The sequence below is a fragment of the Bombina bombina genome, chromosome 5 (assembly GCF_027579735.1).
Source record: "Bombina bombina isolate aBomBom1 chromosome 5, aBomBom1.pri, whole genome shotgun sequence".
Classification (NCBI taxonomy): Eukaryota; Metazoa; Chordata; class Amphibia; order Anura; family Bombinatoridae; genus Bombina; species Bombina bombina.
Genome location: NC_069503.1, coordinates 81,925,000 through 81,942,382, shown reverse-complemented (window position 1 = coordinate 81,942,382; position 17,383 = coordinate 81,925,000). Strand labels below are relative to the sequence as shown.

Sequence of the window (17,383 nt, the reverse complement as noted above, 5' to 3'; positions counted from 1 at the left end):
ACACAATTTTAAACAACTTTGTAATTTACATCCATTATGTATATGTGCATAATCTTTATATTTACACTTTGTGAGCAGATCTAGTAACTCTCAGGGTCAGGCTGTGTGACACAGGATTTGCTGTGTTTTCTCACCTGGGGATCTATATAAATCACACAATGTGTTGGGGTCTGGGGAACAGTGACAAAAGCCAGGTGTCTGCAGGACCAGTCAACACATTAGATTTGCATAATCAACAAATGCAAGATAACAAGACAATGCAATAGCACTTAGTCTGAACTTCAAATGAGTAGCAGATTTTTTTATAACAAATTTGAAAGTTATGTATATTTCCACTCCCCTTGTACCATGTGATGGCAATCAGCCAATAACAAATGCATATACGTATAGTCTGTGAATTCTTGCACATGCTCAGTAGGATCTGGTGACTCAAAAAGTGTAAATATAAAAGACTGTGCACATTTTTTTTAATGGAAGTAAATTGGAAAGTTGTTTAAAAGTACATGCTGTATCTGAATCATGAAAATTTAATTTAACCTGAGTGTCCCTTTCATTGCTGCATATAACTTACAGATCTCTATGCTTCACAGGCAGACCTTATAGTCAGTGAGCTTTTGTTTGCATAGGAAAGGGGGCGGTTACATAGGAAAAGGGGCAGGGCTCCCACCCACCGACTGCTGACATTGCTGCATAGACTTAGTACAGAGACCTGTGAGTCAGTGTTGTCATTAGCTGTTTAATTCAGTCTTTGTCCTTCTCTCTGATGGACCTCAGTGCTACACGGTAAGTAAACTGGCTCTACTTGCCTTGTGGCATACAGTCTATCACTGGATTGATTTAAAGGGACAGTCTACTCCAAAAATATTATTGTTTAAAAAAATAGATAATCCCTTTATTTACCATTCCCCAGTTTTGGTAGCACACATGAACTAGCGCTGTCTAGCTATGAAAAGCTATAAAATGCACTGAGTGGTTAACTCCCCCAGCTTCTGAAATTTAAAAGTGACCTTTATTGTAAAAACATGGGTCCAAAAACCACAGCAACCTTTCAGAAGCTGTAGGACATTTTTTGTTTATACTGAATTTGGGGCTTGGTAAGTCGGCGATATTTGTGTTGTGGCCACACCTGCATTTGAGGCTTAGAGACAGGCAGAAATGTATTGGTTTAAATTTTATAAAGTATATTAATATAACAATGCTGGTTCAGATATTTTATTGACTGTTGTCAAATTAAAAAAGCGACATTTCCTCTTGCTCTTTAGAAAGAAAAAAAAAACCTCTTTATAAGCTCAGAAATACTCGGTTCTCTTTTACTTTTCCAATATTTAAGAATTAGGTGTCTGCTGCATAGAATCGTTGTATTAAAGTGATGGTTAACTTTCACAATCTGCTACGAATGATTAAATATGTAATAAAATAACGTTAACTTTTATTCATCAGTTTTTTAAAAAGCGCTTACTAATCTAGATATATCAGCTGTTCCCTGCTATTCTGTGTCTCCGTTCCTCCCCCCCGTATCAGAAACTCAATTTGTTTTCTTTGTGACGTTTCGTGAGGTAAAGAAAAAAAGAGAGAATCAGCGGCACCTACAGAGTTACAGTAAATCAATCAATAGGAAGAGGAAAGGTTAATACCTCTCAGGTATCAATAAAACGTAACATTTAATAATATAAAAATAAGAATAATGTAAATGTATATGCAATAAGATCTAGATTAAAATACCCTAAGGTAATAAATCACAACAGCCTGGAGAATCAATGAGAAAAGTGAAATTCACAATCAAATCTATTTAAGTGACCACAAAAGCAAGTAGCCCTGATAGCCAAGTCACAAGTAACAGCAAAAATATTTAACTAAAGCTAGACGAGAATCCTCACACATATGACACTAGCTGAGGTGTAATCATGTGAGATCCGGTATTACCAGGGTGGTCACAGAGGCAAATAGCCGATTAAACAATCAAATAAATCTCATATTAACAAGAGGCTTAAGGGAATCAGAGGTGAACACGCTTGATGCGCATTTCTCCTATACGACTTTGTCAAAACCTGAGCCGTAGTACACTACCTCTAGAAATACTGGTAAGTGGCCAATCAAAGGGACGTAATGTAACACGCCTTCTTAAAGGGACACTGGACTCAAAAATTTTCGGATTCGGATAGAGCATGCAATTTTAAGCAACTTTCTAATTTACTCCTATTATCAATTTTTCTTTGTTCTCTTGCTATCTTTATTTGAAAAATAAGGCATCTAAGCCTTTTTATTAGTTCAGAACTCTGGACAGCTTTTTTTATTGGTGGATGAATTTAATCACCAATCAGCAAGAACAACCCAGGTTGTTCACCAAAAATGGGCCGGCATCTAAACTTACATTCTTGCATTTCAAATAAAGATACCAAGAGAATGAAGAAAATTTGATAATAGGAGTAAATTAGAAAGTTGCTTAAAATGTTATGCTCTGGATCACAAAAGAAAAAATTTGGGTTCAGTGTGCCTTTAACAACCTATCATAGAACACAAGAAGGTTATTGGATAATTGCTGGTTGCGTGATGTTGTGACATCACGGAAACCCTGGGAACGGATAAACATTCCATCTTACTTGATACTACCGTTTGCAATGTAAACGTTAATTAATTAAAGTGTCCCTGTTTTTAATAGTATTTTTAAAAACCGGCACTAATTCATGAAAGTTTTCATTCACTTTAAATCAGCATCTAAAAATTGACATCTTGAACACGATACTCTAGAAATTCTATACCATTTATTAATTTTAGCTGGTGTTATATAGATACGATTAATTACCTTAAATGGCATCTCTCTCCAAGTCGCAGACAAAGTAGCTTTTCCTACTTTTTGAATACTTTGGATAATTACGTTGGAATAAATATTACCAAAATCTTGTTGCCATTTTGCAGCAACCCTGTGTAAAAAACATTGTCCCTGCTGCATAAGTAACAACTTATACCAATAACTGACAGAGAACTTGTCAGCTTTACACAACCAAAAGCCCTCTTTAAATCCTATATGTTCCCAAATGAAATACAATTCTTTATTCACCTCATAAAACCAGTGGTAGTGAAGATCGGCATAGAAATCCCTATTTGATCAATTAAAGTCATGTTTTAAACTTTCTAAAGGTACGACCCTTCTAGAATTTTCTTATTTAATTAAGAACCAGATTACAAATGGCACGTTAACAGTTACGCGCAAGTGAAAAGGGGTTTATTGCGGGTGTTTGCACACGCTGGTTTACCGCTCATATTACAAGTTGAAAGTAAACGCGATCGATCGAATGCAATTGTGATTTACGTTAGAAAGATTACTGCATCCTCAGAGCTCTGGTTAACTGTTTTGCAAAACAAAAAAGAGCCACAAAACACATTAAAAATAAAAATATCGCAAAGGGCTTTAACATATATGGTTGTAAAGACCGTTGCTCCTTAACTCATATGCCACCTCTGAGGTGGCGTAAAGCAATCCGCCCGATCCTATACGATCGGGCTGATTGACACCCCCTGCTAGCGGACGATTGGCCGCGATTCTGCAGGGGCGGTATTACACAAGCAGTTCACTAGAACTGCTTGTGCAATGCTGAATACGAACAGTGTATGCTGTCCGCATTCAGCGACTTTAATAAATTGACCCCAAAGATATATATATATATATATATATATATATATATGTGTGTGTGTGTGTGCACATATGTATTTATATGTGTATTTATGTATTTATAAACAAATAAATACATATTTACACACATAGACATATATAACGATTAATCCCACAACTATCTGAAAAAGCAAGATGTTCCAACTTTAACCTCATTGAGGTCGGGAGTTACAACTATAGTGACCCTGCAGAAGTATAGATATTTACAGGGTAACAAAATGGATGACTAATTTTCCATCAAGTTTATCTGTGAAGAATATATGACAAACACTTAACCTCACCAACACCAGTAGCCCCACACCATCCCAACTCCCTTACAAAACATATAACTCCAACATATGTATCCTATCCATGATATGGTTTTTTTCTTCCAATTAGACAGATCCCCAAGAATTTCATCACCAATTTTTTTGTAGTTCAGTTCAACTATTTCTTGGGGGCTAGATGTAACCATGATACCCAGATATTTTATGCTATGCTTAGCTATTTTTACTGGGCAGTTTGCAGATGAGATAGCAAACCGATCCGGGGGTTCAGTGATATTTAAAATTTCGGATTTCAGGGGATTAAGAAGGAAATTTGATACCACTCCGTAATTTTTAAATTCCGTTATTGCCTCCTTTAGTGATGTGGCAGAGTCCGACAATGTAAGAAGGACATCGTCGGCATACATGGAAAGTTTGTGTTCGGCTCCGCCAATTAGGAATCCTCTCACCTCCGGGTTAGATCTGATCTTATTGGCAAGTACCTCAATTGTGAGGGCAAACAGGAGGGGCGACAGAGGGCACCCCTGTCTTGTTCCGTTCCTGATTAAAAATGTGTCTGAGAGAGTACCGTTCACTCTCACTTGCGCATTCGGCGCCGAGTATAAGGACATAACAATATATAAAGCCAGGTCCAAAGCCAAACTTTGCAAGCGTCAATCGAATAAACGTCCAGCTGACCCGATTAAACGCTTTTTCCGCGTCCGTTGTTACTAAAGGGGTAATTTATGTATATGAGCGTAGGTGATCATTTGTTGTACTTTAAGGGTATTATCCCTGGCCTCTCGTGCGGGAATAAAGAATAAATCTTCACATCTGAGTTCAGGAGGGATATCGGCCTAAAGTTTTCTGGCCTATCAGGGGATTTCCCTGGCTTAGGGATAACTGCAATATGAGCCGCCAACATGGAGTTAGGGAGTCTAGGGGTCTCCGATAGGGAGGCAAACAGACTTGTTAGCTCGGGAACGAGGACGTCCGCATATGTCTTGTAATATTTCAGACCGAAGCCATCAGGCCCTGGACTTTTACCCGAAGGTAGATCTTTGATGGCTTTCTTAACTTCGTCTGCCGTGATCGGAAGATCAAAAGTTTTCCTGTCCTCTTCAGATATTTCTGGGAGGTCAGTGGTCCGTAAATATCTGAGAACGTCATCTTCATCCTGTTGGGATGCAGGAGAAGCCCCTCCGTCTCTTTCTGGACTTTTCAGATTGTAAAGGGATTCATAATATCTCCTAAAAATCCCAGCAATGGAGTTGGCGTCTGCCACTACTCTCTCATCTGTATCTATCATGTGACGCACGTAGGCCTTTAGCTTTTTCCTAGCTATTGCTCTTGCAAGGAGCTTACCTGGTTTTTCACCTTGTTCAAGAAACGGCTGCCTAAGTATGAGAGCCTGTTTTTGATAGTCCTCCTGCAGGAACTGCAAGAGGTCTTTCCTAGCCTTATTCAGGCGCTCCAGTCCCGGATCGTCTTGCGGGTGTTTTTTGTGACATTGTTCTGCTTCTTCAACTTGCAGAAGCAGAGTTTTATACCATTCCCTCCACATTTTCCTAAGCCTTGCCTTGCGCTCCATCAAAAGACCTCTTATCGTGCATTTATGTGCTTCCCATATGGTAGGGCCTTCTAACCCGTCATTCGCGTTTAAGCAAAAGAACTCAGTTAGTGACTTTCTGATGTCTGTCCTAAACACTGGATCGTCTAGAAGCGTATCATCAAGTCTCCACACAAAGGGAGTGATCGGCGCATTCGGCCATTGTATGGTACACCCGACCGGGGCGTGATCAGACCAGGTAATCGCAAAGATTCTACTATTCTTAGTGATTATTAACCCTGTGGTGTCGGTAAATATATAATCTATTCTAGAATATTTGCGATGTGGATGTGAGTAGAAAGTATAGTTTTTGTCTGTTGGATGATGCGTGCGCCAGACATCGTGTATCACCAATTCAGCTAGTGAAGTAGACATTATTTTAAGTGTTTTGTGTGGGATGCTGGAGAGGCCATTGGAGGTGTCAAGAGTGGGGCTGAGAGGTGCATTGAAATCCCCTCCAAGAAACAAGATTCCTGTTTGCATCTCAAGGATCTTACGGGTGATCTTCTGGAGAAAGAAGTGCTGGGATGTATTCGGGCAGTATATATTAACAAGTGTGATGGGCCTGTGAGTATTATACATCTACCCTCTGGGTCCCTATAGCTGTCTGAGAGCTGGAAGGGCACTCCTGCGCTAAAGATGATCCCAACTCCGTTTTTCTTTTTTGGGCCAGACGCAAAATAAGCCTCTGGATATTGGCGGTTATACCATTTGGGTTCATGGTCTATAGCAAAATGAGTTTCCTGTAGGAAAACTATGTTCCCACCCATTCGTTGCAAGTCTTTTAATACTATGGAGCGCTTGGAGGGACTGTTAAAACCCTTTGTGTTGATAGTAATAAGCTCTAATGGGTAGGGCCTGTGTCTGGTGCGCTGACCTGCCATGGTCCCCCAGGATACTCAGCAGTGGGAGTAAGGGAGGGAAGCGGAAGGGAAGTATGAGGGAGAAGGAGAGAGAAGAGGAAAAAAAAAAAAAGGGAGGGGGGTAAAAGAGAGAGGCGAGGGAAAGAAGAAGAGTAAGTAGACGAGAGGGTTGAGTAGAATGAGAGGAGAGGAGTCTCCTTTGCAAAGACTAAGATAACAGTATATTAATATCACTTATTGAAAACTAGTCAATATAACCTTAAACAATAATGACAATTAATTATAATTCTGCAACAACAAAAGAAAATAAAAAGAAAGGAAAACTGTTACAACTACTTCAAAAATTCAGTGGTAGTTGTCCCTGTGCGTTTCGCATTAAGCATAAACAGGTAATGTATTCTTTTGGAGAACTGATTGACCCTAAGACTCTGATGAATTGTTCCAGATATCTTATGTGTTTGCCCTGTACCCAAATGGTTAAACATTTATTATAGGAGCTACATCATGCAGCCACACTGCTCTCACGTCCCCCTTCCCCTCTAGATATGCCTGCATCACCTCTGTTTTGGATAGTTGCAACTAATACATTCTGATGCTAGTGAAGTCCAGTCTTATAATACCCTGCGTATACCTCTTATATCCTTTCCCTGTTCTCTGATGAGGTGTCTGGATGAGTTAAAGGTCAATTGTATAGGGGTAAGGTGCTAAAGTAATGTTTAAAATTTTACTGGATAGGTTATCTTCTAGTGCCATTAATCAGTAGGTGTAGTTACATAACTTATGGGGTGAAGGGTGTTGGAGGAGAACTAAGTGTGTTCTGTTGTATACCTATGACCCTTCCTTTCAGTACCGCCTATCTAAGAAAGGAGGTGTTTCATTATATCTCCACCAGAGAACCAGAGTTTGCACGTGTAAAGCCTGACAAATGTAATCTAATATCATGTCCTCTATATGTCTATTGACCCTCCCTTCTCCGCTAGTAAAGCAGTAATACAAGCATTACAATGAGAAAAGACAATAAATATCAACTACCTTGTTCTGGATTCTCACTTGAGCTAAGCGTTCCAGTCTAGGACAGAGTTTACGTTATGGCAAATGCAGGAAAAGACATCAACTTTTAAAGTGAGAGTGGGCATTTTTTTTTTTTTTAATAACTGCATAGAACTATAAACTGTAAATAAAATAGACAACAATAAAGAGGCTCTACAATACATACGACCTGAATGATCTCTGACAGGGCATAGGAGTCAGTTCCAAGCATGAGTCCATTAGGTACAAGGGTCCATACAGATCAGTCACTGGGAACCCAAGAGAGAGAACTAAGGGTTACCGTTCCCACTGTCTCAGTCATGGGGCTGTGGTGCTTCTCCGTGGTCATTGTTAGTGGGGGGACGGCGTATAGCGTCTTCATGGCGCGGGGGCTCAATCTCCAGACCCAGCGCTTGATTGAAATTGTGGAGGTCCTCCGGGCCTCTGAGGGTGTGTGTGGTGTTGTTTCTTGAGGCAATTAAACAGGTAGGGAAGCCCCACCTGTACGGGATCCTTTTTTCCTTTAAAACTGCGGTGATATATCTTAGGTCCCTTCTTTTTTGTAGCGTTGTAGGGCACAGGTCTGAATATACCTGAACCTCTGTGCCCCTAAAAGTGATGGGGTGTTTTGTTCTGGCCATCTTCAAAATTTCTTCTTTGTCCCGGAAAGAAAAAAATTTGATAATTATATCCCTAGGGGGGCCCTGCTTGGTGGTTTAGAGCGTAGCGCCCTGTGGGCCCGTTCTATCTGGATTTCCTGGGCCGATTCGTTATTTTTGAGATGTATAAAGAGATCTTGGATATAGGGTAGCAGGGCTGGGGGGTCAACAGACTCAGGTATACCACGCAGCCGCAGGTTGCTTCTTCTGCTCCTATTCTCCAAGTCTTCTATACGGTCCATAAGGGATTGGACCGTGCCCTCCTGCGCCTGTTGAAGACTGGATTGCTGCTGCATATCGGAGCTGAGTGTCTCTTGCTTTTCTTCAACCTGGGTGACTCTGTGTTTAATGGCTACTATATCTCTTTTGATCTCCCCAAACATATTTTTTAAATCCAACATCGCGTTTTTAATATCCTCTTTGGAGGAAAGATGAGTGATGTAATTTTTAGTGAGATATGTAGAGGTGTGTGAACTACACCTTTGTTCATGAATCTGAGCTACAGTATTTGGGCCCTGCGGGTCCTGTGCTAGCCTATTAGATAATGCAGGGTCTGTGGGGACCAGGTAACTCTCCATACTAGAAGGCTGCGTAGCTCTGGGGGGCTTATGGTTTCTCTTGCTGGACATGTCAACCCAGTGCTTCTAGGATGCTGAGCCTCCCTGCTAGATATTGTGAAAGGCTCTGTTAGTTAACTACCGTGCAACCTGTTGGTGTGGGTTATCTCTTTATGCCTCCCATAAACAGAGTGTCCAAAAGCTTTTCAATCAGTATGGCCTTCTCTTTGGTATAATTAGAGATTTAGGACCAGATGAATTGCCCCTCTATGCTTCCTTATTCAGACGAATATGCCTGGGGACAGGGGTCCCAGTAAGCTATCAGCCTCTAATGTCAGTGTGCTAAGTCCCCCAGATCAAAGCTGCCGCCCAAAATGGTGATGTAGGTGCTCTAAGAGTTTGAACTGTTGCTACCGGACTTCAAACCGGTCATGTGCAGAACTCACCCAAGCACCACAATGCTGTTCTTCGGTAGGGCTCCTCAAGAAAGCAGTCTAAGCAGCAGTCCCATTGAAGAAAGGACTCTCTAAGCCCGTTTGTGTGTTCCGGTCTCCCTAGGAGCCACGTGGTCCCGGCCCGGGTGTCGCAGTAGTAAATGAGGGTATGCGATCACGCCACAAACCCAGCAACTCCGCTTTCCGTGTCTAAGGTGCTGGTGGCTTTTCTCACTAGGGCGGTAACGTGTTAGTGGGGCATTGGTTCGGGGCTCAGGAGCTCTGCAGCAAAGTCTGGTACTCGCTTAGAGCGGCAGACCTCCTCCGTGTAGCGCTCAGCTGGGTTGCGCTGCTTCGCTATAAAAACTTGTATCTCCGGTCCCCAAAAGTTGCCTCAACAGTGGCTAGTCTGGTATTAGCTGAAAATGATGTTGGGTCAATCAGTTTATTTGCGAAATTGCACAAGGGACTACAGAGCTCTTTTAGAATGTAGCCATGTCGGATTGTGGCTAGGCTCCGCCCCGAAAAATATTTTTATTGAGACAAACAAGGGACAATAAGGTGATACAATTCCACATGGGTATGCGCATAGAGATTACAGACATAAAAAGGTGAACAGTAAGTCTTAGACAGTGGTGTAATAAATATTATCTTGAACTTTACACATACATCGTTCTTCATTTGCTGATGAGCATAGAGGTGGAATCGCTCAGGAGTGAATATGGGGTCTCTTTTTAGTGTTATGAGGGGTATTATGAATATAAGTTGGCGAAGTTATATCCCTGTTTCGTGAAGGGATAGGTCAAGAAGACCACTCCCTATAAACTGAAGTGAATACAGAGTAATAACATAGTGAGAGATCAGCTAGTCTACTTGTGGTAGGAGAACGTTTTTAAAATAGATGGCTGGGATTTTTGGGTTATTCAAGAGATCTATGTCGAGGAAGGGATATAACTAACAAGTATATTGTGAGTGAGGGAAAAGATTACAGCGGGCAAGAGCCGCTTGGGTTAAAGAGAAATGGGTATAGGACCCAGTATAGGGGGGGGAGAGGGCGGGGCGGCGGAGCTATAGTGGATTTCTCTACATGAAATGTAGCGGATATAAAGAGGGAGGAGATGAACCTGGAAAGTACTCTGGATATTTGTTTGGCGTATAAGGGTCAGGAGAGGGAAACCTGTTGGTGTATAACTAAATATTTTTTGATCTCAGCTATGGTGGAATTGCAAAGACTGGTAAACAAGTAGTGGCATACATATTCAGCAATAACCGAATCTCTAGGAAGGTACCTATTAAGCATACAAACATTAGTTAAACACAGATAAGACTAACTACTCATAATCTATAATTATCAAGCATGTGCTAGCATTCTTTGAGAAACATGGTTATCAGTCATTCACATGCATAATTCACAAGAGGCCCAAATGCATCAAGATAACCGTAGAAATGATCAAACTGAACGACCTAGGGTTCCCAGAACACAGAGTAGAATTATATAGAGCAGTATTTAGAAGAGTCAAAACAAGCCATAACATATGAATATAAAGTAATATAATGTCTCAGACTAGGGTTCAACTGATAGTAGTAGTAATCCTGGTATAAATATAAGGACACCATGTACTCATTGGCAATACAGATTTTCATATTGTGGTGTCAGTTCAAAGGGACCTCCTGCACTGTAGCAGGAACTAATAGTAGGTACAATATAAATCTTTTAACACAGTCACATAGGTACGGTAGCACAGAGAAATATATGAAGCATGCAAAGATAACGGGTTGTGAGGGAATAATACTAAATATAGTAAATAATGTATGCGAGTATTAGTGAGGTTTAATAGCTAACGAAATGTTCCCCATCTCTCAGAGTCATGACTCGTCATTTAAGGGCTAATCTGCTATAAAATGAAGATCTTGCATTGTCCGATAGTGGGGTAATGTGGCCAGATGATAGCAATAAACATGACACCCACATGGACGAATCGCTGTCGTGCAAACCTTGAAACAAACTTTTCTTTGGGATATTGCATAAGTCCATTGCTGAACGGTAATTCTCAAACTTAAAAGATGTCATCTTGTCAAAGTAGCTGATCTCTTCGCCTACATCACTGCTAGATAACACAGATTTCCTATGTGTGTCGTGTTGGCTTAATATAAGTGTGAAGAGGAGCAAAGTTGTTAAGGCTAGTACATTCACATCATTGCTATCGATCTGGCTGAGATGTATAAAACAGTCTAGCTCCATCAAAGTCCCTCAGCCGTACCGTACAGGGCAAGTAGCAAACATCTTTAGCAACCTCCCGGATCGAAAGTGCCCCACAACATGTTGATGCGACTTATGGAATCCTGCCTGTAGGACCTGAATGACAGCCCTCCCAGGGCAGGCACAGCTGGCATGGAATAACACATCTCATGGCTGCTACTACTTAAAGACAGGTATCCAGGCATACTCCGGTTGCGCGGGGCAGAAATTTCAGAGCCGATGTAGTGATTATAGCTCAGCAGGATCTTAGTGCTATGTAGGAACTCCCTGGAGAGCACTCCAATCGACCCTCTATCAAAGGTACCAAATGCGACACTGTAAACCAGCGGAACATTCTCCTCCCGATTTCCCAGCACAGGAAGAGTGCTCAGCTGTCGGGTCTCAACAAGGGGCTCCCGCAGTGTAGGTGACAGCGTAGCCTTCAGCTCTCCGGTACCGGCTATATCCTCTAGTTTAGATTCGTTGCAGTTTAAGGTGGAGGTCGCAAGATCCCTGGGTAAGTCAGCAGTTAGATCTGCCTGAATTTCTATGGACCGTCCCACACATACTGAAGGTTGTTCTGCACAGGTCGGGAGATTTATGTCGCCCAATCTGTCTTGTATAGAAAACAAGGGTTGCGCCATAGCAGACCATAAACAAACTGAGATGTCATCATAACTAGCTGACAATTTCAGACCTAGCTCCCGCAGGGCCTCACAAATGGTAGATGATACTTCCTCCATATCGGATGTCGTACTTGCAGTAGGCCTCAGAAGCCTGGGTATTTCCTAATCTGCGATGGTAGATAGGGGTATGAGCTGGAAAGCAACTAAAGTGGGGAGATCCACAAACATTGTAGATGTAATCCTGCCTTCTCAGGGCTATTCTCAGGGCCGGATTGGGCAGCCGGGATACCGGGAAAAATCCCGGTGGGCCACCAGCCTGCAGCTCAGATGGGCTGGGCTCAGCTTAGCTGGCTGCTGCAGTACTGCTGCTTTCTGAATCTGCATTGCGATTATAATTTTTGCTTGCGTTGTGATATTGGTTGCCAGTAATACTTACTATAGTCCCACTCCCTGTTACACTGTCTGACATCATGTCATGATCCTGATCTTACACTTAGTAAATAGTAATTTAACCAACCTTACCTAACCGCTAACTAATTTATTACCGCAACTAGTAAGTTAACTTACTAGCTATTCATAATTGCCAAATATAGGAGCTGCTCCTCAGCTGCAGGAGCATGGAGCAAAAACTCATTCATCATCATTCAGTGATTCACTCAGAGACAGTGACGGACTGAGTCTGTGTCTGTTTGTCACTCACAGTCACAGGCTCAGTCTGTCACAGTGTCAATGAGGCGACGGGCCGGATGGGCCACCACTGGGCCAGGGAGAGGGAGGTCAATCAGATCTTAGTTATGCGGCGCAGCGGTAGGCCTGGTCAGGTGGGGCGGGCCGGCGGCTTACGTGACGTCACTGAGTGAGTGAGTAGACTGAATCTGTCTTCTGTTCAACTTCTCACATGTGATATCACATGATAGTGGAGGGAGGGAGCGAGCCTCAGCCTGGCCCTGGGAGCGCTTGCGCATGCGTCAGCGAGCCTTTGACTTGAGGAGTATAAGTTACAGTAGGCCACATGGGGTCACGTGTGGGAGCAGAGACTACTAGATTGACGGCGGGACAGTGCTAGTGGACGGAGAGTGGACACACAAAAAAAACGGCGGTAAGTTTGCAACTTGGCAGCAAGCAGCAGTGACATTCTAGCAGAGGCATCTGAGGCAAGCCAGTCAGACAGATCAGTTCAACTTCAAGTACAGTCTCTGGAATCGATCATCATGGTATGTACTACTAGTATATTTTTTTAATAATTAAATGTGAATGAATGATGTGTGAACATGAACAACAACAAGTCCCTACTAGTATATTTTTAGTAATTATTATTGTGAATGAATGATGTGAACATGATGATGAACAACAACAAGTTGAAGTCCATCTAGTACTGTACTGACCTCACCTGTACCACCAGCCAGCTCAAGTCGCCACTGACTCAACCTCAATTATTACTCAACTTTTGTGTACTGACTTGATTCAGATTTGCTTTGCTGTTATGTTAAAAAAAAGATGTGCCTGTATCATCCATTTTTTTAAAAAAAAATCTTGCAATCTCAGATATTTTGTGTAGCTTGAAAAAGCTAGGTTTGTGTAGGGTCAAAATATGAGGGGGGGGGGGTTGACCACTGGCTTAGTAGGGGGCCAAAAATTTCTAGTGGCGGCCCTGGTTGCGAGAGCATAGTTGGCTGGGCTGGAGGGGCATGGCTAGGCTGGAGGGGGCGTGGCTGGGCCAGTCTATACAAATTTCCAGGGCTGGTCTGATTTCCCAGTCCGGCCCTGGCTATTCTTAGAGAAAGTTACCGAAGTTGAGCTCTAGTTAGTCGTTATATCAAGTAAATTTCTTCAGGAGCTCTTTGAAACACGTCCTCCATGCTTGGTTGATGGCTCCGCCCCTGTATTTATTTTCAATTCAACAAAAATGTCATTTGTTTTCTTCTAATCCTTTGATGAAAAGTAGGAAGGCAAGTTCAGGAGTGTGCACGTGTCTGCAGCACTATATGGCAGCAGTTTTGTAACAATGTTATACATTAGCAGGAGCACTAGATGGCAGCACTGCTTTTTGTCATGTAGTACTTTAGACATGTGCACGCTACCTGTCTAGATATCTTTTCAATATAGAATAACATGAGAACAAAGCAAAATAGATAATAAAAGTAAATTGGAAACTTTTTAAAAATTGTATTCTGAATCATGAAAGAACAATGTTGGGTTTCATGTCCCTTTAAATCATTGTTTCTAAGAGCATTTATAAAGGTGTGACAATATATTTGGTGTAAATCGCTTTTAAAGTTCACTTTCAGTATTTCAAAATGCGAGGTTTCCAATGGAGTGGCCAGTCTGTGTATAATGTTGTCCAAATGGGTTACAGTATTTATTGTATTTTTTAATATAGTGTCTATGCATCTAACCCTTCTGCGTTATTAACCAGTATAGTGATCTTCTGTTATTTACAACACTCTCCTTGATCTCATATTATGTCACCTCTGGTCTCCATAGACCTCCTTATTGTCAGGACATCACAATTTTATCATATTGTTACTATTTCTTCTGACTAGAGGAAGACCGTAAATTCTCGAAAGTATGTCTTTTAACGCGTAATATTAGTCCTATAAAAAAGGTTATTACTGCAATACTGGTTTTATTTTTATGCTGTGATATATATTGTCCTGTATAGGCTGTTGTTAGTTGTACATGATACACTTTGGGCTCGATGATATATTGTTCGCCAGCTCAAACCTTATTTTCTCGCTGACACTCGCCGGGCTGCCCCGGTGCAATGATCGTAAAAAAGGGGCAGTCCCTGCGAGTTGCGAGATGGCTCCTATTAAAAGTAATGGAGCTCGCTGGATAGGGAAACTTCGCTCCTTAGTGCGAAGTTAGCAGAGAGCAGGGGGAGCACTTTAAAATTAAAATCCTGCAGCCAATATAACTCATATTACGCTGCTTTCTGCTTATAGCATCTTACATTCGCCTATATGTTCGTATGCATTTGTTTTTCTATTGGGGTTAAAAGTGTTCGTATTGTTTTGACAAAAGCTCGCCACCTTTTAGTTGGCGAGAAAAAACTGTGATATCTGCAGTGCGAAAATCTTTATAGAATTACGCTGGGATTAGTGAGACATTTTCATATACGCCCATGGAACGCCCATGTTCAGCCCATTTTACAAAAACACAACAATTACGCTTTACATTTTGTATTTATAAATTCAAATTTCTGTTTGATTTTTGCACATTCAGTGTACTACAATTACAATTTACGCTGTGAATATTTAATTTGATTTATTCCTGTGTAAATTAGATACTAATTTTACGTTTTTGTTAACATACGATTTTTGGTGAAGAATTTTGTTACGATTTTTGATGCACCTTAACAATACAATTTTTCCCTGCTTATTTTTGTGTGAATGATTCAAATATTTGTTTTGTATAATGTTTAAAATACGAATTTTGTTGTGCACATTTCATATGAAAATGCAGTATACGCCCCTTAGCGAGACACCCTGTTTTCAGGGTAAAAAATGGCTTTAGATCATTTCACAAGGGAAATAGAAGGACTGGCGAGCATTCTTTAATAATCACGCCAGCCTAGAGAGCTTTCAATCATCGAGCCCTTTGTGTTAGTTCCCCGCTTCCTGCTGCTTCCTGTTAGTTCCCCACTTCCTGTTAAATCCACACTTCCTGCTACTTCCTGTTAGTTCCACACTTCCTGCTACTTCCTGTTAGTTCCACACTTCCTGCTACTTCCTGTTTGTTCCCTGCTTCCTGTTGCTGGGATGTTCCTGAAGTAAAAGACTCTGCTGAAGCAATCGATGTACAATAAGGCAGCAATATGAAAAAACTGTTCAATCTTTATTAACACACACCTAGATGATAATTTCAGCGTTAAAACAGCACCACAGCCATTATAAGTCTTGTCTTTATAGCTGTACCGCAAGCCTATTAGCCTGTAACGCAACGCCAGTCCCGCACACATAAAAATTATGTTTTGTGGTGAGGCTAAAAAACTTGCGTTACACCCTATACCGACAAGATCCGTTTCACAATCTGAGACCAGTAGTTATGAGTTTTTTACGCTACAAAACTGTTACATAAAACTCATAACTAAACTGTCACAAAGTACACTAACACCCATAAACTACCTATTAACCCCTAAACTGAGGCCCTCCTGCATTGGAAACACTATTTTTAAATTATTAACCCCTAATCTGCCGCTCCCGTCATCGCCGCCACTAATAACATTTATTAACCCCTATTCCGCTGCTCTCCGATATTGTCAGCACTATAATAAAGTTATTAACCCCTAAACCACCGCCCTCCCGCATCGCAAACACTATTTAAATATTATTAACCCCTAACCTGCCGTCCGCCCACATCGCCCCCACTATTCTAAAGTTATTAAGCTCTACACTGCCACCACTATAATAAACCTATTAACCCCTAAACCGCAAGCCCCCCACAATGAAATATACTAAATTAAACTATTAACCCCTAAACCGAAAGCCCCCTACATTGCAATAAAGTAATTTAAACTAGTAACCCCTAAACCTAACACCCCCCTAACTTTATATTAAAATTACAATTTCCCTATCTTAAATTAAATTAAAACTTACCTGTCAAATTAAAAAAACTAAGTTTAAACTAACAATTAAACTAATATAACTATTAAACTAAAATTAAACTAACTTCCAATTAAATAAACTATATTACACATTAAAAAAATCCTAACACTAAATTACAAACTATCTAATTACAAAAACTAAAAACTACTAAATTATAAAAACTAACAAACTCTAAATTACGAAAAATAACAAACGATATTATCAAAAATAAAAAAGAATTACACCTAATCTAATAGCACTATAAAAATAAAAAAGCCCCCCAAAATAAAAAAACCCTAGCCTACAATAAACTACCAATAGCCCTTAAAATGACCTTTTGTAGGTGTCAGGAATATAGCCACTTCCTTATTTCAGTTACTGTATCTTTAATTATTGGGATATCCTTCAGCTCCTCTCCAATAAAAGAAGGACTAACCTAGCACACATTGCTTGTTATTGAGTTGTTACCTCCTACTGGTAGCTAACGTACTTGCCATTCTAGGATTTCTATTCCCAGTGTAACTGATCTTTTTGCAACTGCAGTCTGCTGAAACTTACAGCCGGATCTACACCGGATCACTACGCGGTGACGTCACACGCCAACCACGGACCGCAACTGAGCTGCCGCTCTCTCCTGAATCACTCCGGTATCTACCTGCTCTCTGGCTAAAACCATTACCGATTCCTACTCCTATCCAACATTGGGTATTCACCCCATCCAGGTACTTCCAACTTAATTACTCCATATTCCGGACAATTGTATACGTGAGCTATATGATCTGGGACTTTAACATTTCCTAACATGTTTGCTTAAAAGATCGAAACACTGATTTTCTGTTTACCTATAGTTAAAAGTTATGAACCCA

At 41.0% G+C, this 17,383-nt stretch overlaps 1 protein-coding gene across 1 annotated transcript in view; it reads left to right on the top strand.

Moving 5' to 3' along the window:
* The first annotated feature begins 17,157 nt into the window (after nucleotides 1–17,157).
* The window catches only part of LOC128659218 (uncharacterized), a 94,270-nt gene continuing 94,044 nt past the window's right edge, over nucleotides 17,158–17,383 (top strand). The window contains exon 1 of the mRNA XM_053712896.1: nucleotides 17,158–17,239. The gene's annotated coding sequence lies outside the window, so the exon portion shown is untranslated. The remainder of the gene's footprint in view (nucleotides 17,240–17,383) is intronic.